Raw genomic sequence first — 22607 nt, 5'->3', positions numbered from 1 at the left:
TTCATCACAGACGTTCAGGCTTCATGTTGACATGAATCAAAGTTAATGTCATTATGGACCAAGGACAGTACTCTGGGTCTCCTGCAGAACAACTCGAGCTGTGATACCTGAATGAAGAGCCTCTGCTGCTTTAAAGAAGGAGGCTCGAGGCAGCGGTGAGGTGCAGACCAACCAGCTTTTATTCAGCAACTTTAACAGAAGGATCAGAAAAATAAAACTATACAGCACAGTGATGCTGACTGAAGCCACAGCATTAAACTAAACAAGCATCTGATCATCTTTAACAACATCTAATAAATAATGACAACTATTTAATCCTGTATTTCCTACAATAAAGCCTGTTCAGATATTTGTTGCTGATGGAAATGTAAAAGGCTCCCAGGAACCAAAGGACAAAAACAGAGGCAACAGTCACAGCTGCAAAGGATCCCCTAACACATAAACTGGTTCGAAGATATTTTCTAGCTCTGCAGAGGAGCTTGATTGCACGGACAGTAAAAAGTGGATTCAATAACAGCAGCGAGCGCTGAGTGATATAACGGTGCTGCGAGCAGCAGTGCAAAGGCTCACACAGAGACAGCAGCTACACTGTGTGTGGATGTGATCCACAGTCACAGCTGTGGGTTTCAGTCAGTGTGTCTCTAACTTCATGGTCACATTTCAAAGCTTATTGGAGCCAGAAGATGTCCAAGTAAAAGATTTATTGCTGTACTCGTCTACCAGGATAACAGGAGGTTCATAAAGCTGTGTAATACTTCAGCTTTCCATCATGGAGTAGTAGTTGTGTCCCTTTGTGTTTATTAGTGTGTTCACACGTCTACTTTAACTTCACTCTGTAATGAAAGGATTCAAATCCCTGATAAATACATACATGCTGACTCTGAGTCTCAGTGAAGGAGGAAAGGATGGATGAAGGCAGCCTAGTGTGGGTCATGTGTGTCCAGCAGTCATCCAGGGCCTGGATCCATCTGTAACAGGAAGACAAAGTCCAGCCTGTAATCATCCTATCAGGCACAGCGTTTCCATCCAGCATCCTGACGACGCTAACAACCCGTCAAACGTCTCCTCTGGTCCACAGAAGTCACACTTCCTGTGTCATGTTTACCTTTTTAAGTGTGCTATTCAAGCCTGTGTGACCAACTCTGACTCTCCAGATTCCATCCTGGTCTCTGCTGCAGCTTCTTCTACACGACTGTTTTCTGTATAATAATATCTGCCTTTCCCGTCTCTGTCCCAGTGTGCCTGCCACTCGTCCTTCATCTTTACCTTCATTATACTCTTCACCTCACTTTCACTGTATTTTATAGTCAAACCTGCACGACTTCTTCTTGCTGCACCTTTTTAAACTTATCGTCCTGTTCATTGCATCAACACCGATATTCACAGGGAGCCATAAGAAATCCACTTCTATCCCTCTGTGTTTGATTCTATACAGTAAATGAAGTATATCAAAAACAATATGTTGCCTAGAGTCTGAAGACATATCACCTGTGCTCACTAGCACGCTGCTAGAGTCCCAGCAAACCACATACCTCCATATTAGTGCGTCCTCCACCCAGTTCAAGCCAGTAACATCACTACCAGCTCCCAGTATAAACTGCCACATCATCTGTAATTCTTTTACTCATCACCAAACTTATTTCTGGGAGAACAAATGCAGCAGCCGTTCTTTTATCTGACAGTGTTGACGCATCAGTAAATATCCTCACATGACCTGAGGACTTTCCCACTATATGAACCTGCTTTTAGTCGCCCCTCCTCCCTCGCCACAAGCTTCCTTTACAACATAACTTATAAAAAACAACTTTATTGACAATCAGCAATAACAATTACAGACAGTCTAGAAGAAGAATCACATGATCAAGGAGCAGAAGTTTATGGTTTTAATAGCTTTTACATTTTGGGAAAGTTTTAAAAACATTGTTTGGTTTTCTTTCTAAAGCGTTGAAAGGACGGCTTTGCATCAGAACAGTAAGATCAGCAAATGAATCCATTAAAGTTCTTTTGCCTTGTTTGCAAAAGAAGCCAAACAACATTTGTGTTACAAAGAGAGACTTCAGAACAGATCAAAGATCACAAACATCAGGCACTGATGGAAACAGCCAAACACAGAAACAGAGGCACCAGCAGGTGAAGGAGGCCTGTTGTAGAAATGACTCTGAGTGCTCAGGTAGAAACGCATGAAGAACCAGTGCGTCTAATATTTGGAAACCAATCTGTGTTTGAGCGTCCTGGATGAAACACAGATCATGTTGCAGAGCGAGGACGTCGTCTTTCCTCCCGAGTGTGTAACTACAGGACGTGTGCAGAAGGTTTAATCGTCCTCCTGACAGTTACTGATGAACGAGTCCTTCAGGGAGGCTCCAGGATCACTGTGGCTTTTACCAGCTGCTGCTAAACTGAGAGGTGTTGCTGCTTCATGTGTGAAGATGTCTGCATGGCTTTAACAGTGCAGACGTTCCTCATGTGCACACATTTCATATGTTTTATTGTGATGTTTAGTAACATCTGCTTTCCTCCTTCAGGCAGACGATAAAGTGAGCTCAGCCTTAAACATGTGGAGAGAACGTTTGACCGACAGTCCTGGGACGACTGCAGAACAATGGTTTGTTTTTAATGATAAAGTTTCATAATGGAAATAAATGCTGAGCCTGTTTCATGATGTTGGCCCTGCAGCATCAGGCAGGATTAATACTGTAACAAACGTGTGTCACAGTTATAATGACTTTAAATGAAGACTTGGGTTGGATGGAGATGTCAGCTGGATTTGTGCTGACTGTCACTTTAAATGTTTTCAGTTCAGCTTCTAAATCTACTTTTGTATAATGTTTGCTGAGTTTTGCACTTCATGACGCTTTTAAGAAGAGCCAATAAATCCTGACTTTACACAAAAATAAAGGTTTAATGTGTTTAGTGTGACAGTGGAGGAGAGCGCACATAATAAGAGTCATTAACAGAATGGTGACAATTATAATCTGTCTCATTTTAGGAGCAGCTCACAGGCACAACAGACTACAGAGCAATCAAAGCACCAGTTAAACGTCCATGTGACCGGCTTACAGCCAATGAACAATCAGTCCCCACTGTCCCCACCAACATCACTGTACTGGAAAGACTGTGCTGCCATGGTCAGAGATGAACTGGTACTAAAATGTAAGGCAGCTGATGTGTGTGGCCTTAGCAGCACAAATGCATCACGGCTGCAACGCTGCAGTGTGTTTAAACATTTGAACATTTCTGTGGCTTCAAACCAGCAGCTGCTCTGTACTCAGTCGTGTTTGTGTGTCTGTCAAAGTGATTGTTGTCTTTAAAAAGCCTTTTGTGTTTGAGTTTTGTGAGCAGTGCCGAGCTTCTCTGTAGTCTAAGCTGAGTCGATATATTTGATTCCATGTTTGGTGTGATTTTCAAAGTCAGCAGCAGCAAACGCTGAACAAGCAAAGTTTGGGCCCATCAGAGACAGCAGTGGACCTGCTGACCTGTAGGTGTTGGAGGTGTTTGTGTGCAGCTGTGGGTCAGTCAGCTTTATTTCACTTATCCATGACAGAGCGCTGTTAGCTGTGAGTTAGCATCCACTGAGCTGTTTCATCTACTCTGTCACTGCCAGCAAGCAGAGCCCAGGGTTGGCTTCAGAAGCTGGACGTGGCCTTGCTCAAGGGCACTTTAGCAGCACGTTCCCAGCAGTAACAGAGGGATTCAAACTGGTGACCCTGGAGTAGGAATCACCCAGAAAAGTCACCTTATGCCAGAAGTTTTAGTGAGACGGGAACAACATTACAGCTCTGATGTCATTGACCTGTGCAGTGAGGACATATTGAACTGTGAGGACACAGCTTATAGGTTCAACACTGACCCTGGGTCAGCATGTGCAGGTGACATGGTGTTGGTGTCACCACTACAGACAGCTCAGGTTCAACTGGTTCTTCTTTGATTTGCTTCTATAGCACAAAGGTTGACACCAGTCTGGTCCAGTTAGCATCTGAATCCATAAACGTGTGAGCTCGTCCCACCAGAGGACGTCAGCATCATGGGGATAATGTCTACAGCAGGAAAACACAGGGACAGTTGGGTTTGCTGCACATCTGGAACACACAGTTAGCTCAGATATGTTCATGTCGCTAACACCAATACAGCGACTGAGTGCTCTATAGAAGCTAATGCTAACAACCGTAACACTGCTGTTTGTCATGGTTTTCAGACCAAATGATAACAAACGTTGGGAAAAGTGAAATATTGGAACATGAAATCATAAATTATTACATTTAAACAACAATAATACAGCTAAATTTCCCCTGTTGGCTCATAAGCTGCTCACCTGGATGCTACATCAGTGCAGTCCTCTCTGAACATTAGATAATCAACACACACACACTTATTGTTGAGGCTGACTTCACTAAACTCACAGAAACTCTTAAGAAGCTCCTCAAATGATGACTTTGGAGTTTTGTGTTACTGTCAGTGTATAAAAGCTAGAAAAGGAAGAAAAGCAGGAGAAATGATCAAAGTGCTGCTGTGTGCAGGAAGAACTACAACATGTTAGTGAGAAACACAAACAGGGTGTGAAACACACTCCAGAGGAAACGCTGTGTGCAGGCTGTCTGTGACTTCCTGTGTCTCTGCCACAGACTGGGACAGACACCAGTGAAACCAGTCACTGTGGTCATGTGCTTGTAGCCAGCAGCCTGTGATGTGAGGCTGCTTGAGTCAGTCGTCTGCTTCCACCATGTAAACCTTGGTGTCTCCTACATGCACAGATGTTTCCTGCAGACTGTGCTCCTCCAGCTGTCACACAGATGTTGAATCAGCAACATCTGCTGTCACGTCCTCCCTGGTCCCACAGATAACAGGCTGCATACAAGAGGCTCACCTCTGCTACCTGCTGCTCCACTCCCCATCGCTGTTTTGGCCACGCCTCCCGTTGGTCAGCAGGTAAAGGTGAAGCCTGGGACATGGAAGCCTTTACAGCAGAGCTTCATGGGCCTGTCCAGCAGCAGGCTGAGGAGAGAAAGGTGACAGAGTTCGCTGTTACAAACAGTTTCTCAGCTTTGATCTAAAAGAGCTTCTTTCCTGTTAAAGCAGCTGAGAGTGAGCACATGTTCTCCCCCTGAGGTTCTCATGACAGAGGAAGAACTCACAGCTGAGGAGGACCAGGATCTCCATCCACTCACAGTCCCTGCAAACAAAACCACCATTTGAACTTTAACATTTGTTGTCAGTTCTTGTGTCACTCAGCACATCTCAGCTGTTCCTCTGAGTTTCTTCTGAAAGTCTTCCTGTGATTGGCTGTTCACAGACACATGACTACATGAATCAGCTCCACATGTTCTCAGCAGCAACATCTGGGCAGCTGTGACAGGTTAAAGACAACATGTTTCTAAGTGCAATTAGAAGAAGAAGCCAGTAAAGACGCGTCTGTGATGCAAAGCAACAGAAGAGCAACGTGAGCCACAGTAAGTGATGGAGGATGAACTGGTCCTGTCTCTGTTGGTGGGCTCGTATACTGGCAGGAAGGAAGCTTCTCTGGGATTTCTCCCTCAGCACCAGTGAAGCCTCTGTTTCTGTCACTATTGTCTCTTTGAACTGTGATTATTTTGTGCTTTCACAGCATTTTCCTGTTTCATGGTGTTTTAGAAGCAGCAGTGTGTGTGAGCTCTCAGGGCCACCGTCCATCCTGTATACTTGTTGTTTGTAGTGTCACCAGTGCAGTGATGACCACAGGGTGGCGCTGTGCTGCATCACAGGCAGCCTGAGCTGGGCCTGTTCCATATAACATATATATCAGATGATGATATGAAACATCGTTTGTTTCATGGTGTAAAATATGTTACATGGTTGTGATGCTCACTATAGTGTCTGTATTAAAGTTCTCTCTTTCTCTTATATTTAATATAACCACACTACGGACGCTCGTTAGCAACAACGCCGGTAAAACCATCGCGTGGCTCCGCCGTCCGCTTCTTTATTTTCCACGTAAACCTTTCACAATAAAGCTCAAGATCCTATTGAGACTTTTCAAAATAAAACGAATCACATGAAAGAGCATGCAGAGAGTTTAGGGATGAAAAGCCAAAAAGAGCCGTCAGGGGCTAAAACATGAATGTTACAACAGGCTTTTCCCCGCAGCACGCCGTGTGATAAATACTCACAAAGACTCACAAACGTGTCGTTTCATGCGTCGGTCAAACACTCGACGCCCAGCTGGAAACACTTCAGGGAAGTTCATCTGCCCGAGATTCAGAAAATCGCCATAAATGCTCCATATTCACCTTTACATGGAACATAAAGGGAAAAGAAGAAACACAGTGCTGTGTCAGCGTTAGACATATAGATATATCCTTGCTTTTAATACATTTGAAGGTGGGTGGGAGAGGTGCTTCTCCGCGTAGTCTACGGTCTCTTTGGGATCGGTAAAGCTTTTCCTCACATCACCATGGGTCACTAACAGCTTTGCAGGGTATAGCAGTCTGTACCTGACGCCGGTCATCCCACGTAGTCTTCCTCTCATATTTGCAAATGCGGCTCTGCGTTTCCAACAGAGGGAGGGAAATCTGGGAGGATGTTTATTTTAAAAACCCTTATACATCAGGTTCTTGTTCTCTGCAGCTTTCAGCAGAATTTCCTCACCAATGTGGTAGTAGTGCAATCTCAAGATGATGGGCCGAGGAAGATGACTTTGTTTGGGACGCTGGCGATTCACTCTATGTGCTCGATCGATGAGTGGCTTCTCCTCGAGAGATAGCGCCTCCGCCAACAGGTGTGAACCAACTCAGTCATCTTGGGTCCCTCTGTGCCTTCTGGTATTCCTGCAGTTCTTAAATGATTCCTCCTGGAGTGCCTCAAGAGCTCCACATCTCTCATCTAACTTCTTTACCTCCGCAGACAAACGCTCCACAGTGGCCTGGAGAGTGGCGATGGTGTCAGAGTGGTTCGAGGCACAGTCCTGCAGTTCAGTCAAAGTGTTATCATGCCTGGCCACGTCGCTTTTTATGTCCGAAATTGAGGGCTGGATGCTCTGGTTCAAGGATGATATCTCGCCTCCTATGGTGGTAGAAATCTCTAATATGCAGGTGTCCAGTGCTAGTTAGTTAGTTCTAGTTCTAGTGGTTAGTGGGGCTTTATTTGATGATTCTAGTGTGTGTTACATTGTTGTCATATTGTTGAGTCGCAGAGCTGTACAGTGTTACAGTTTCTGTAGAGTCTGGTATAAGGAACTCAGATCCCTCTGTGAATAATGTTCACTGAAACTGATCTGTAGTTAATGAACTAGTCAGGATTTACACTAGAGAATGTTTCTGCCATTACATGGCCTGTATTTGTAGAGCGCTTTACTCGTCCCTAAGGACCCCAAAGTGCTTTTTTGCCCAAGGACACAACGACCGAGACTGTCCAAGCCAGGGCTCGAACCGGCAACCTTCCGACCCCAAAGTGCTTTACACATCCAGTCATCCACCCATCACACACTCACACAAGTTCAGTTTTTCATTGATTATGGTCCCAAGATATTTATATGATTGTACTTGCTCTATTTTCTGACCTTTAATTAAAGTGACTCCGTGCCCATTTTGTTGTTTCCTAAAATCAACAACCATGTCTTTTGTTTTAGATATGTTCAGCTGGAGATAAGACTCCTCCCACCACTGAACAAAGTCATCAATGACTGGGCCGTGGTTAGTTTCACCCTCTTTCAGTAAGCTGACAATAACAGAGTCATCTGCATATTTAATAATGACCCTGTTTTCATGTCTGCCCTGACACATGTTTGTATAGAGAGTGAATAATAAGGGCGATAGGACGCAGCCTTGAGGAGAACCTGTGGAGGAGAACACTGGGTCAGACAGAACCCCATTTATTCTCACTCTTTGTGACCTGTCAGTTAGAAAATCTAAAATCCAGCCCAGCAGGTTTTTCCTGATTTCAAACTTTTCTAAAAGTCTTTTAATTAAAATATGGGGCTGTGTTGTATTAAAAGCCGAAGAAAAATCAATGAAAAGAAGTCTTGCAAAAGTCCCTTTACTCTCTACATGTTTAAGAATCAGATTTAGTAAAGTCAAAAGTGCGTCCTCCACCCCTCTGTTGGGCCTGTATGCAAACTGCATTGGATCCAGCTGACCTTCAGTCTCTTCATAATCACATTTCTGAGGATTTTTTCAAAGACTTTCATGACAACTGAAGTGAGGCAACAGGCCTGAAGTCGTTTAGATTTAGGGACAGGAACCACGACTGCTTCTTTGCAAAGAGAGGGCACATGTTGTGTTTGCAAGGATTTGTTAAAAATAACCTGAAATATAGGCCTGAGTTCATCAGCACAAGATTTAATTAGGCGGCCACTAATATTATCAGGACCTGGCTCTTGTTCACATTGACTGTATGAAAGGCCTTTTTAACATCGCTGAGTTCAATGATAAAGTGCTGAGTATCTCTCAGTTTCTGTTTCAGTTCCCAAATATCCTCGCTGAAATCAGAAGAACTAAAACGAGCATAAAACATGTTTAAAGCATTTGAAAATCTCTGTCTGAATTAAAACATCTAAAATGACCTGACTGCTGCTCTGGGGATTTTGAAACCCTGCTATGGTTTTCATACAAGTCCAGGCAGACCCAAAAGTTTTTGCAGCAAATTTGCTTTCAAGAAGGTTTTTGTCTGTTTTGCTTTCAACATCTCGATTTTCATTTCCTTGGTAGCTGTCTGAAAATTGGTAACAGCCCCTCTTTAAAGGCCTGTCTCTTTTTCCTTAAACAGGATTTGACACTTTTAGTGAGCCATGGCTTATTGTTAGCGTAAATTTTAACGCGCTTACGGGGTATAATCATGTCTTTACAAAATACTGCACAGGAGCTAGTAACATCCACCAAAGCGTCGAGATCATCTCCACAAGACTGAAGACGGGGCTGTACGAAGTCACTTTATCTCTACAGACTGTAAGCTGTCGTCTGTGAGGCGTGAGCGTGTTTGTTTGAACACAGTTCACGGTGGAGAACAGCTGCTGACATAATGTGGATCCAAGATCCATAACTGGCCTACCTGGGGCTGAAAGTCTCCATAAATGCAGGCGTTTCGGCGGCTACACCGGCTTCCACGAGTGTGACGCTTATTTTGAGAAAATAATAGAATATAAATGTATTTTTATATTTCAATATCACAATAATCTTCCAATGTAGAACTACAAGTTAAAAAAGAAGTAACATAAATCAAATCCACTTCAGCTAAATACTTCTCATTTATTTCCATCTTACATGCTGTGACTGCAGCCATTCCCACATCTCTGTGAATGGGACTCATGGACATGGATCAGTGGTTGTTGATCAATGGTCCTGAGAATCTGCATAATTAAGATGAAGGAACGGAGCTCCCAGCCCATCGTTCCTGCAGCTGCAGGTTTCAGTCTTTATGCAAATGTCCTGTTTGTAAGACTGAAACCTGCAGCTGAGACTGAAGACGTCACCTGATGATGACGACACGTTTCTCCCACAAAACGCTGCGTCCAGATGAACAGAAGCAACAGACTCACTTTCCTGGATGATTGAGATGCATCAAGACTTCATTGTGTGTTACTTCTCATTCAGCACAGACACATTATTCCTGTTAGGTCATGTCAGCTGTCACTCAGTACAAGCACAACTGTGAACAACACAAACTTCTCTTCAATGTGTCACAGAAACACTAAGTGTGAGAGCCTGTATGACACACAGGACAGACTGTAAGCTCTGCTGGCTGCACAGCACTTTGTAGCAGTTTTCCAACATGTCCTCCACCCGTGATGTCAGTGGTGGGACCCCAGTCACAGCACTCAGCACCACCTCCTTTAAATGGATTTTATAGCAGTTCCTCCCGTTACTCGGTGCAACGCTTCTTAAATGTGTTTTTGCAGGATAAAACACAGCAGGTGGTGTAGAGAGGACGTCAGCTGACGGAGCAGAGGGAGGCAGACTGTGGATAAATGACAGAGTGAGAGGAGAGCAACCATGACAGAAGCACAGGTGTGGCAGATAGAAGTGGCTTTATAGACACTTATTGTCAGTCCTCGTGCATGCTGTGGAAATAAGTGTCTGTGTCATGAGGTGACATGTGAGCTTATCTTTGGTCAATAAAGCTGAACGACCAGTTTTCACTTTGCTTGTTACGCTTGTTTAGTGACGTCTGGGTTTCTGTGGAGCCCGAATTTTGATGAGTTCTGGTGAAATCATCTGAGATCATCTGAGCATCGGTGAAGAGTCAGCAGAGAAAGTGTGGGACAGAAGTTTGCTTTGGACACATGGACTGAAATCAAAAAGTAACAAACAGGATTTCCAATGGACAGTATGGAGAAGTGAAAGTACACAAAGGCTGTGCTGGAACACGTGTGTTACACTTTTTGACAGCTGAGAACAAAACACAATATTTTGCATCATCTCTGCAGTGTCTCTTCTTTCCTCTGCTGTTGTGCTTTTAGCTCCAAACTGTTTCAAATGGTTTGTCAGCAAGCTGACCTCTGACCTCTGCAGTACTAACTCCTGACCCGTACAAAGAGCGGGCGTTTCTGACCTTTGACCTGCAGCTGTATGTCTCTCAGTCTCAGTTCTTCTCTCCGTCACTGATGGAGCAGGTGTAGTTGCTGCTGACAGTCAGTCGTTTGTTTTCTCAGAGTGAGGCTGAAGTCTGAACTGTTCAGAGCATCAGGTCTCATCAACGTGCGCTGCTGTAACGCCGCTTTGTCCTCTGAGATCACCAGGTATGAAACCTGAGTGCTGACAGAGCAGCATGTTCCCCCTCATTCACCTCCACCACCACAGCCAAGGCATGCTGGGAAACTGAGGACACACAGACGGAGAACTGAAGTGTCTGCTGTGTGTTCATCTCAGAGTCCTCACAGGTGACACATTAGCTCCAGAACACCAAGCCAGGTGTTTGAAGCCTGACAGGGATTCTTCCCATCCAGAGGGAGGATTTAGCTGCACAACAATGAACATTAGTGTGTAGTTTAGAAACACAGACTGTGCCTGCACTGCATCTAGTGAAGAAAAGTGTTACTGCGAGAGAACCAGGCTCCTTTAAAGCAGCTGATATTAAGGTTGAAAAATCAACAATAAGCTGATGTAATCAACGTTTCACAAAATGGTCAGCAGCTAAAATCTGGAGCCGTTCTTTGGTGGTAATTAACAGTTTGTTCTTGTTAGCTAATTATGTCATTAAAGGTAGCAGCAGAAGCCTTGTGTTGAAAGCCCATTCCCTCACACATTCACACAGTATGTGTGTGTCTGTGTTACACTGTGGACATCCCTTCTGTTGGAGCGCCATCTTGTGGCAGGTTTAAGAAATGTTCTTCTTGTAAATCCAAACTGATGCACCTCCATAGCAGACTGTGGAGGCTTTCAGTGACATGAAGACTTGATTTATACTGTCATATTCTCCTGTTACACAAAGCACAGCACGCTGAACATGGATGAACTGAAACTCCCAGCATCTGACTGAGGAAAAGCACAAATCATTCTCACACTGACTCCTGCTTGATTTTAGATTTGCTTTCAAATCCTCACACTTTCATATGAAGCACTAAATGGGCTCCAGACTGTTTATCTCAGCTTCCTGTCAAACACACTGCTGCTCACACCGAGGCTCAGTTTACTCCTCCAGCCTGGCTTAACCTGCTGTCTGTTAAAAACAGTCCCACACTCCTCTGTTTAATCCTTCTGATCAGACTCTTTGATTTTGTATTGTTTTTACCTGAAGTTGTGTTTTTGACATGGTTCTGTCTGTGAAATAAAGCTCACACACACACTGCTACAGTCCTTCATACACTTAGAAACGAAGCTGCTCCTTTCCTCAGTGCTGACACATAAAGAAGAGTTGGTTTTATATCCAACACGTCTCTGTTCCAGAAAACAGCTTCAGCAGCCTCTGAGTCTGAACTTGGAGTTGGTTATAAGCCACAGGCCTGTGTGCACAGCAATGAGGAAATATAATGCAGTAAGTGAAACATGGATGTGTGGAACAGATTATCCCAAAGGTTGATTCTGTTCATCTGGACGTTCTCAGTGAAACATTTGGTCTCTCGGTCAGGTGACTCCTTTAGTCTCAGCTGACTGCAGCTTTCCAAACCTTTGTCACTGGATCACTCACTTCATCTCCAACGTGTCCCTGACACAGACAGCTGGAGCCGTTACAGCAAAATCATTGATCATCGTTTTTAGAACATTAGCTGGTGTTGGTGGGCAGGCTAGCAGTGCTAATTGTTAGCACTAGTTCTGCTGCTCTCCCTTTGTCTCTGTTATTGTTGGTCTTTAGTGAACAATAGAAAGTGTCTTCATGAGACTGTTGCCTAATGTTCAAATGTAGATAACACCACCTGCACCAACCTGTTACACAGCACAACCCTCTGGTGTAGCTTTGGCTGGAGCACATATTGGCAGCTCCAGTGACATCACCACTCCATGGTGACATCATCTCTACAGACTGTGGCTGTTACATATCCTCACCTGGTAATAATAAGACTGTCCTCAGCTGCACACAGCTCCAAGATGAACAAACTGAAGTAAATACAAATTAGAGTTACGATAGATTGAAATCTTGTAATCAGAGCTAATTCTTAGTGAAACTCTCACAACATCATATCATGATCCTGGGTTAGTGTCTCGGTCTCAGATCACAACATCAGCACAGGCTTGGCTTGGGTGAGGTATTGAGTGGTTCTTGTCCATGACAGCTGCAGGTACAGTGCCATCAGCCATGCTGCACCACATGTCTGCCCAGGAACATTAGTGTGGCTGAGTCTCATGTAAACATTGTGCTAAAGTGGTGGGAAAGTGGCTGCAAGCTGGCTGCACTGTGTCCAATACTCTCAGTATGATATCCACAAACCTCTGAGTGTCACAGAGTGGGCCTGTGCTCAGCTCACTGTGCCCCATTCAATTCTACTTGCATAGTTTTACAAGTAAAATTAAAAGTTGCTCAATGATAAGTTATTGTAGTAACAACTAAGTCCATGGTCATTATTTGTTAATAGTAGCTTAAAGCTTCTGCACCAATCATGGAGCACCAGGTTTAGAGCATGTGGATCTACAAAAGTAAGTCCCAGTAAGATGGGCTGAGCCTTACATACTAGAAGAAACATGTCATTCCCAGCAGATGAAGCGCCCTTTAAAGCAGGATCTCACTTTAAACCTAAAGAACTTGCTATGAGCATGCAGTGCATTCATGGTTATTATTCATACGATTGTGGGGAGCTAATAAAGTGCAACTATCACATTACATTTTATTATTAAATTGTTGTTAACAATCCCTTCACTTCTGCTTATCTAATTCATGGTTGCAGGATGGCTGACAGCTTCCATTAGGCAGGAGGTAATGTCCATTCTGGCCACAGTGCAACCCACAATGTGTAACTGACACTATTATATTGCATTATGTCACATTGTTACATCTTTTTAATAAATGATGACAGTCAGCTGAATTTGCTGCCCCCTTGGTGGAGGACATCAGGATCTGCTGCTCCATCACAAACACCACAGAAGAAGAACAACACTGGATCAGATTATCTGGACGTGTTTGACAGGGACAGTGTTCATGTTCATGGACATCAGGACAAAAACAGACGATGGAAACCTGCCAGATTTGAGCTAAACTGCTCGTTTCCATGTGTAGTCCCTGGGAGGTCACATGACCAACAAAGACACACAAGCTGTGTCCCAAAACGTCGGCTGCATCCTCCGGAGGCCGCATTTGAAGGCCGATGACGTCACAGCCAGGCGACGAAGGCTGTCCCGATTCCTTGACTCCTTCAAATGCGTCCTTCATTCCCCCGAGTTTGAAGGATGGGTCGGGTGTGTCCTTCGTGGCCCACCATATCCCAGAATTCATAGCGCGGCCCAGCCAAATTTCAGCTGCCAACAATGGCGGCCGCTACTAAGTTTTAAAATTTAACGAGGGAGTACTACTTACTTACAATGAATTCCTTACACTATATAATTTTCCCGTCAGTGTTGGGGAATTCTCAATGGTGCTTGGTGCCATACCCTCAGGGACTTTAATGTTATATAAAAACACTGACAGCTCAATATCTGCCTCAGTCACTCTCCCTGATCCAGCTGAGTCAGCAGTGGGAAAAATCTGCTTTTCACAGGAACTTGGTAACAGCAATAAGAGAATACGTAGTTTATTCCAAGAAGATATCATGTCTCTCCCATATATAGAATATCTTACTGGAACCGACATGTTCCAGATATCACCTGGAAGACAGTCTGGATGATCCCATAAATATCTAATTGTGAACAAGGTGAAGGAAATCTCATATAAAATTCTTCATAAATGTGACCCAGCCAGTCACTATATGGTAACATTTAAAAGAGACATAAATACTAATTGAACTTTCTGTGGGGATCATCCAGAAACTGTGGCACATCTCTTTTGGTTCCTCTACACAGAGAGTCTGGAAGAATTTAGCAGTTTTGTTATTGTCCATATTTTAAGGGAGTTTTCTTTACGATGGGAAAATGTTTTATTCTTTTTCTTTAAGTTCCCCAGGAAGAATGATAAATGTTTTTTATAAAATATTTGTTAATACTTTTAGCTATTTTATATCCATGAATGTAAGTTTATTAATAAAACACCATATTTCTGCCTTTTTATAAGGATATGAATTGTACATACAATCAATTTCAGACTCAACCAACAAAAAGCCTCTCAGAACAATATTTATATGTTGATTTTTTTCGCCTACTCATATCATAATTTTTTTACTGCTGGTTCTGTATGTTCATGTTCTGTTCTTTTGTAAACTTCATCTGTTTGTATGTTGTATACTCATTGTGTTTCAATAAAGTTCGATTTAAAAAAAGGTACGTTCTAAACGAAGCGTCAGACGTCACTGATCACGTGACTCTGGCCAAACGAATCAAGCCTCGACACGGTGCTTCTGAAGCAGCGCGTTGATCTTTCTGACACACGCACCGGAGCGTCAGCTTCAAGCGGACCATCACTACGTCTCACATCTAAAGGTGTCAAGGTAACTTTGAACTGAGTTCAGTCAATCTGGAGTTTTTCCAAGTTTTCTGTTGCTCTCTGTGAGAGAAGAGCGTTAAAGGCGGGGCTCTCCAGAGTCCAGCAAAACAGGAAACCACAGCTGGGTGTGTGTAAGTGTGCAAACCAATAGAATGCATCGTGGTGGGGGGGGGGGCATCACGGGCAAGAAAAAAATAAAATAATCGGTCGTACCCATGCTTCCCCGACGTCATGCCAGCGCATATTGGGAAATTCGTAGGCACCGATCGGTTTTCTATCAGCCATTTGCTGGGAGTAAGGGCGCCCTCCGTTTGCGAGGTGCGCCTGCTGCTGGCGGCACAGGGAGGAGAGGGCGGGGCGGCGGGGAGTCTCTGGCTGGCTGGAGCGGCATCTAATAACCAACTCGCAAAAGAAAATAAAAACAACAAACAGATATTATGATACAGACTTATAATCTGCACCCATGTTTTTTCTAAATTCTATAAAGTGAGCGCGAGAGCCCTCGGTGCGCCTGCGCGCTGCTGAAGTCAAAGTAAACTTTATTGTCATCTCCGCTACAGACAGTCCAGCATATAGAGAGACGAGACGACGAGGCTGCAGTTACAGCGGTGCAAGTAAACAAACAATAAATATAAGAAGAGTAAGAAAATAAATCTACACTTTAGGACTCGAGGTAAAGGATCAATAACAATTTAAATTTATAATTTACAGTTTGATGATTTAAAGTCTCACACAACCCGTCAAAAGGGGCGGGGCCGGCTGCTTCCAAGTAGAGCACATTTCATTTATAATGATGTAAATCCAAGCCCATCATGGATTCACGATCTGAATCCTGGGTTGTGTGAAATCCCAGAAATCAACCTTAGACAAAGTGAATCTGTGAACTAAGGTGTAGGTCTGTTAGGTTAATTGTGCTGATCCTCGGGTTGGGGGATTTGTGTTTGTACTGGAGCGCAAAATTCAAACCAATGGAAGATGGACAACAAAAGTTCAAAGCCATCAGGTGCTCAGGTTAGAAAAAAGAGAAAAGATGCAGGTAAGCAGACGTGTGATTGGATAATGGCAGGTCATCCTGAACCAATCAGACTAAACTCCAAACAATACATTATGTTACAGATTTTAATATTAATTAGTCATTGTTACTTGTTGATTTGTCCTTTTCTCATTGTGTGACGAATTATGACGACTGTTTGGTAGCTGTTATTGTCTCTCTCTCTCTCTTCATGTGTGTTTCTCTGGTGAAACAATAGTTTTGTGTTAATGTTAGGGCTGCACGATTTTGCATAAAATGAGAACCACGATTTTTTGGCTTAGAATTGAGATCATGATTCTCTCATAACAATAAATAAACATAAAACAACAAATGTCTCACGTTTTGTTGTTGCAGCAAAATGTTGTCCTGCTTGAAATTCCGTCTCCACCGTTGCTCGACGCTGCGTGTACAGAGCAGGTAGTGCAACAATAGAAAAATAGTTGCGGGACGGCACTGTGTAGCGTTTGTCTAGGGTGTTGATCGTTTTCCTAAATCCCTCGTTTTGCACAGTGTTGATGGAGCCATATCTTTGGTCAGGTGATAAGTGATAGCCTCCGTAATGTCTTTGTGCCTGCGGGAGTTCGACGTGTATAGGGAAGCGCTGTATAAGGTTCCCGTTATTAATGTTTGGGTGGTTGACCGGGACGGATTTTCTCCTGTCACTTTCTCGTCATCCCTGACGTGCTCTCCGTTGTTTTTTCCCTGCTAATTTTAGCATCACACGGCACAGCTTCTGTATCACGTGGTATTAGGCTCCGCCCTTGTCATTTGTTGAGCAGGAAGAGTGAGCGCTTGTTTTCATGCAGAGTACGTCCCGGATCAAAATGCGGTACATTTGATCCCTGTTGTCTTTGCTTGATGATTGGTTTGAGTCTTGACAATCCACATTGCTGGCGTTGCATCTTTCAATGCCAGCAATGGCAGGTATCAGTGCTCAAACCTTTTGTGTTTGTTTCCAACAAGTTGCCCACCTCGGGAAACAAAAATGTGTTGTTTTACTTGTCAGATGAACATATGAGACACTTTGACTCTTCAGTGCAGTGTGGAGCCTAACAAAGATCTGTTTTGTGTCCCAGCTGATCAGCAGGAGGAGGAGAGTCTGACGGAGAAGCAGAGGAACATTTTCAGCTACTTGGACTCAGCTCAGCCACTACAGAGGAAACAATGAGCTCAACACAGAAGGTGACAGACAGAGCAGGACCATATAACCAAAGATATTTATCACCATATACATCTGAACATTTGCCATAACGATGTAGCTGACGATAGAATTGACACCAGACAAAATACTTTACAGCTGCACAACTTTATTAAAAACCCATCAATGTATTTTCACTGAAACAAGCAGCTGTTGTTTATGTGCATTAAAGTTATATAAAAATGTAACAGTGCAAATGCAAATTCCTCGCTGACAGTTTAACCAAAAGGCGTTTCCAGTGGAAACTGGCCGACACATCCTGAGCATAACCATGTATAATATCCACTAAACTTCAGAAGAGGTTATACAGTCGTGGCCAAAAGGTTTGAGAATTGCATAAATATTGGAACCTGGAGAAGTTGCTGCTTAAGTTTTTATAATAGCATTTTGCCTGCACTCCAGAATGTTATGAGGAGTGATCAGATGAACTGCATCGTCCTTCTTTGCCATGAAAACGAACTTAATCCCCAAAAAGCCTTACCGCTGCATTTCATTGCTGTCATCAAAGGACCTGCTGAGACCATTTCAGTGATCGTCTTCTTAACTCAGGTGAGAATGTTGGCGAGCACGAGGCTGGAGATCATCATGGCTGTATCCCGATTCAGGTTCTGCAGCTTTAAAGTCCTCAAGGGCCGCGTACTCAAAGACCGCTAAGGCCGAAGTGCGAGGCTCGTAGGCTCGTGAAATGGGACGTCTAGCCTCCGTCGCGCTGCCCAGGTTGCCTAGCAACCACGATACTAACAGCTGGAAACGTTTCATACAGCTTTGTTTGACAGAAATGATGGAGAACATATTTAGTTCATTTGTTTCTACATGAGCTCTGTGTGATTTGATGAGTATCTGAGGCTGAGACCACAGGACTGTGAAACATGATTGTTGGGCTTCATTTCTGTGCTGAACAGTCGTTTAAGATTAGCTGTAAATAACAATTAGCTGATGTTGTTCATGAGACTAAAGTCATCTCACTGTGGTAATGTAAATATAATATGGCCAATATTATAGTTATTATATTAATCACTTCACTCACAGACAAGTATCTGTGACAGTGTGTATACAGATGTATCATATATAAGAGACAAATGTTGTTCCTTCAGTATGTTGTTACTAAATTTGGCTCAGTGCTTACATATATGTGTAAAAAGCAAATGTAGGAGCTGTGATAACTGTGTCTGATAGAATGAAGAGTAGACTGATATATGAAATATTCCTTTATTGGGTGAGAAAATCAGACCATGTCATAACTGCTTTAAGTCACACAGAATAGATATCAGAGCCTTAAACAGGCTGACTTCTGCTAAATGGGTCAAACTGGGCAGAAAGTCTACAAACACATAACATCCTTATAGAATATGATGTAACACTATAGATCAGCTTAGCTCAGAATATATAAAGCATATAAACAGTTACAGCAATATGATGCAACAAACACAGCAGCTACTGATCCAAAATACTCAAAGCTTCATAGAACTGAAACCAACATTTATTTTTAGCTCCATCCTGCTGCTGACACAGACTTTAGGTTTCTGAACATTAAACTTCTTGCTGCCTTTCATAGTGTGTAACTTGAAGGCCCTGAGTACTTTCTCCCACACTGGAAACACTGGGATGATCACATTATTTGAACATTACCTAATAAGACTGATTCAGCACAGACAGTTATGTTAAACTTTCCTAGCAGTCCTTCACAAACAGGGAACAGTCTGTCTATTCTCTCCATCTGTCAGCTGCTGCTGGCTCTTCCTCCTCCTCTTCCTCACACACTGCTGAGTTTGTCCTGGTGGATCATCAGGGCTGCAAAGCCTCACAGATGATGTGCAGCAGTGGCTCCCTCAGTCTGTCCTCACTCTGGACACTTGCAGTCGTCACACATGGAAATCAAATGTGTGATAAGCTGCAGGATTCAAACACAAGTGTAACTTATAAACACATGTTCATACTTTTATTCCACAATCAGAGAGTAAGAAACAGAGAGAGAGTGCAGGACAGACAGACAGGTGACAGTCTCAGGTGTACACACTGCTACACAACAGCACCAGAGAAGCAGGATTTAGTGTTTGTGTTATTACGAGTGTAAACAAGAAGAGTTCCAGATGGTGCAGTGGACACATGTGTGACTGCTGTGATTAAAGCATCTTTCTTTCAGCTTAACGAGTGAACCGTCAGCTCGTTCAAACACACGTTAAAGTGCGTTTGGCTCGACACCACCGAACAGAGGCAGCAATATAACACAGCTAACATTAACAGTGCAGTGGATCCTGCTTGTGCCGTGATGTTCAGGACTGCAAACCGAGCAGCATCACTGACTTTCAGCTTGTTGTGTTTGTGGATATATGACTGACTTTAATTATCCACAAAATCATCACATTCTCTGTCAGATGAAGGTCGACTATTGAACGGCGTATATTTTAAAGGCTTTAAAACCAAGTTAACGCTGAAAGTACAAACATCACTAATGTCACATAACTCTGCCGACAAGGCATAGCTATGGCTATGAAATGCTCTTTGTGTATCACTTCTTCATTATGAAAGATGTCATTAATGCACTAGTAATGTCTCATCTGGAGTATTGTTCAATCATTTGGTCAGCAGCTAATAAGACAGATCTTAACAGACTTCAGTTAGTCCAGAATAAGGCGTCCAGATTAGTGTGAAGATGTTCATACTATACTAATATTGATCAAATGCATAATAACCTTTCTTGGCTTCCTGTACAGGCTAAAATATTCTATGGCTTACTTGTAGTTCTAAAGAAAGCAATTCTGTTAAACACACCACATTTATTCTGCTCAGCTGCAGTATCCAGATGAAATACATCATCATATTACACAGTTTTCAACAAGCTGCAATTTAGTAAATGCTCGAGTTAAAAGTAACGTTTTGTAAAACTGTTACATTTAGAGCAACTTTTAAGTGGAATAAGTTGCCTTAAAAAATTAGAGAATTATTCAAAACTTCAATGAACACTTAAAAGCCGATTTACAGAGCTTTTAGTTGTTGTAAATATTGTAAGACATGATTTGTTTTTGAAATTTGTGTAATGTGCCTCAATGTTATTGATATTATTATTATTATTATTATTATTATTATTGATTGCTTATATTTGAACAATTGTGAAACCTCACTGTGGATGTAAGAGTGAAATTATGTGGATATCTTGAATCCACTTTATTGTGTAATATTTTATGTGAGTATTTGACGGAAGACGAGCAACATCTGTTGTGGAAGCTAACGGGGTTCCTTTAGAATAAACAAACATAGGATTTATTATCACTGAATAATTCTGTATAAATCTATACAAATTATAGAAATATGTAATAGGAAACAACAAAATAATCTAAATTATAAAATAGTGTGTGTGTGTGTGTGTGTGTGTGTGTGTGTGTGTGTGTGTGTGTGTGTGTGTGTGTGTGTGTGTGCATGATTTTAGTGTTTGAACAGTCATGAATTATCTTTAACAGCAGGTTGGATGTAATGTGTTAGAACTACCAGCAGGTGGGGATAAGAGACCTTTAAGGTGTTTGGTGCCACGCTCCACCTTCAGGTTTAAAACTAGTGTTAATGGAGTTTGAAGGTTGAGTTTGTTCCACGACTGCATTTCACTCACTGCCTCTGTTTGTATCTCTGTCACTGCAGGACCAACATGGAGCCAGAAGTCAGCGCTCTCAGGAGGCCGACAAACCTCACAGAAGAAAGGGAGAGAAAAAACACACCTGTGACGAGTGTGGGAAGGCTTTTACTGAGAAGACTTCACTAAAACAGCATCAGGTCATCCACACTGGAGAGAGACCGTTCAGCTGTGACTTGTGTGGAAAGTCTTTTTCCTTGAAGCGTTCCCTAAAAACACACCAACTCATCCACAGTGGAGTTAAAGCGTACAGCTGTGATCAGTGTGGCAGAGCTTTTACTCGCAGTAGCCACTTACAGAGTCATCTAGTTACCCACTCTGGAATTAAGCCATACAGCTGTGATCAGTGTGGCAGAGCTTTTACTCACAGTAGCCACTTACAGAGTCATCTAGTTACCCACTCTGGAATTAAGGCATACAGCTGTGACATCTGTGGAAAAACTTTCAGTCAGAGAGGGAGCCGAAATATACACCTACGCATTCACACCAGACATGATGTGTACTGCTGTGAACAGTGTGGCAAAGAGTTTATAACTCACACAGACTTACAACGACACATGTTTACCCACACTGAGGAGAGACCTTATCAATGTGACCTGTGTGAGAAGACTTTTAAATCTCCACATCACCTGAGAGAACACCAACAGATCCACACCAGAAAGAGACTCTACAAGTGCAGTTACTGTGAGGTATGTATTTATATTGTTATCTTGTCATTTTAGCCTGACTGTTTGGAACAACTCTCCTCATTAAACTGTGTTAGCATGTTAGCAATTCTACTGCATGGAAAAGCAGCTCTGAGTGATTATTCAGATTTTCCTTTCAGTTATGATTTTAGTATTACTGTAGTATTATGGTGGTAGTATTGTAGTTATTGCAGCCCAGTAAACTGAGTGTGTTAACTGAAACAGTCAAATGTAGTTGGACGTCTGCAGAGATGCTCTTTATTTCAGGCGACGTTCAGGATACAAATGTTGAAGGACTGACTTACACTGTCTTTGTGTCTTTGTTTAGAAGCAGAGCGACACAGATGGATCCAGTTCTCAACCCTGTCATCACTGTGGTGGTGGGAAAGACTTTCATTGTGACCTCTGTGGAAAAACTTTCAGTTGGCAAAAGACCCTAAAAGTACATCAACGTAGACACACTGGAGACAAACTGAAATACTGCAAAGAATGTGGGAGAAGCTTCACCACACCAAGTGAGTTAAAACGACATGAACTGATTCACAGTGGGGTTAAAAAGCACCTCTGTGATCAGTGTGGGTCATCCTTCACCACTGCATGGAAGCTTAAAACACACAAAGGAGTCCACACAGGAGAGAAACCACACAAGTGCAGACACTGTGAGAGAAGCTTCTCACAGTCAGGTAATCGTAACATTCATGAACGTGCACACATGGAAGGAAACTACAGCTGTGACCAGTGTGACAAGAGCTTCAGGAATCTCAGTTCATACTCTGCACACAAACGATCCCACGTTACTAATAAACTGTTTCACTGTTACCAATGTGCCCAAACATTCACCTCATTGTCTGCTCTGTGCAAACATCAGCGCGATCACTCAGGGCTGAAATCACTCCCATCACTGGATCACAGTGAATCTGAAGACACAGAAAGATCCTCTGGTTTCTGTGTCGGACTCAAAAAGCTTGAGATCAGGCTCCACAGAGTTCAGATAGAATCATTTAAACTTGTGTTGAACTGAACTGGTTGCTGGGCTGAACTTCTACATAATACAGATCTACATGGGATCTTCTTTTCTGTTTTACTGAGTCAGTT

At 42.9% G+C, this 22607-nt stretch overlaps 1 long non-coding RNA gene across 1 annotated transcript; it reads right to left on the bottom strand.

Annotated features, from left to right (window-relative positions):
- Window positions 1-877: 877 nt before the first annotated feature.
- LOC143420841 (uncharacterized) lies at window positions 878-6190 on the bottom strand. Its single transcript, XR_013100571.1, has 3 exons — window positions 6144-6190; window positions 4865-4992; window positions 878-968 (listed from the first exon to the last, which is right to left on the bottom strand). It is a non-coding gene; the product is annotated as an uncharacterized LOC143420841 (long non-coding RNA).
- Window positions 6191-22607: the final 16417 nt, after the last annotated feature.

The sequence above is a fragment of the Maylandia zebra genome, linkage group LG2, assembly GCF_041146795.1.
Source record: "Maylandia zebra isolate NMK-2024a linkage group LG2, Mzebra_GT3a, whole genome shotgun sequence".
Classification (NCBI taxonomy): domain Eukaryota; kingdom Metazoa; phylum Chordata; class Actinopteri; order Cichliformes; family Cichlidae; genus Maylandia; species Maylandia zebra.
The sequence above is the reverse complement of the archived record's forward strand: the minus strand, read 5'-3'. Positions and strand labels throughout refer to the sequence as shown.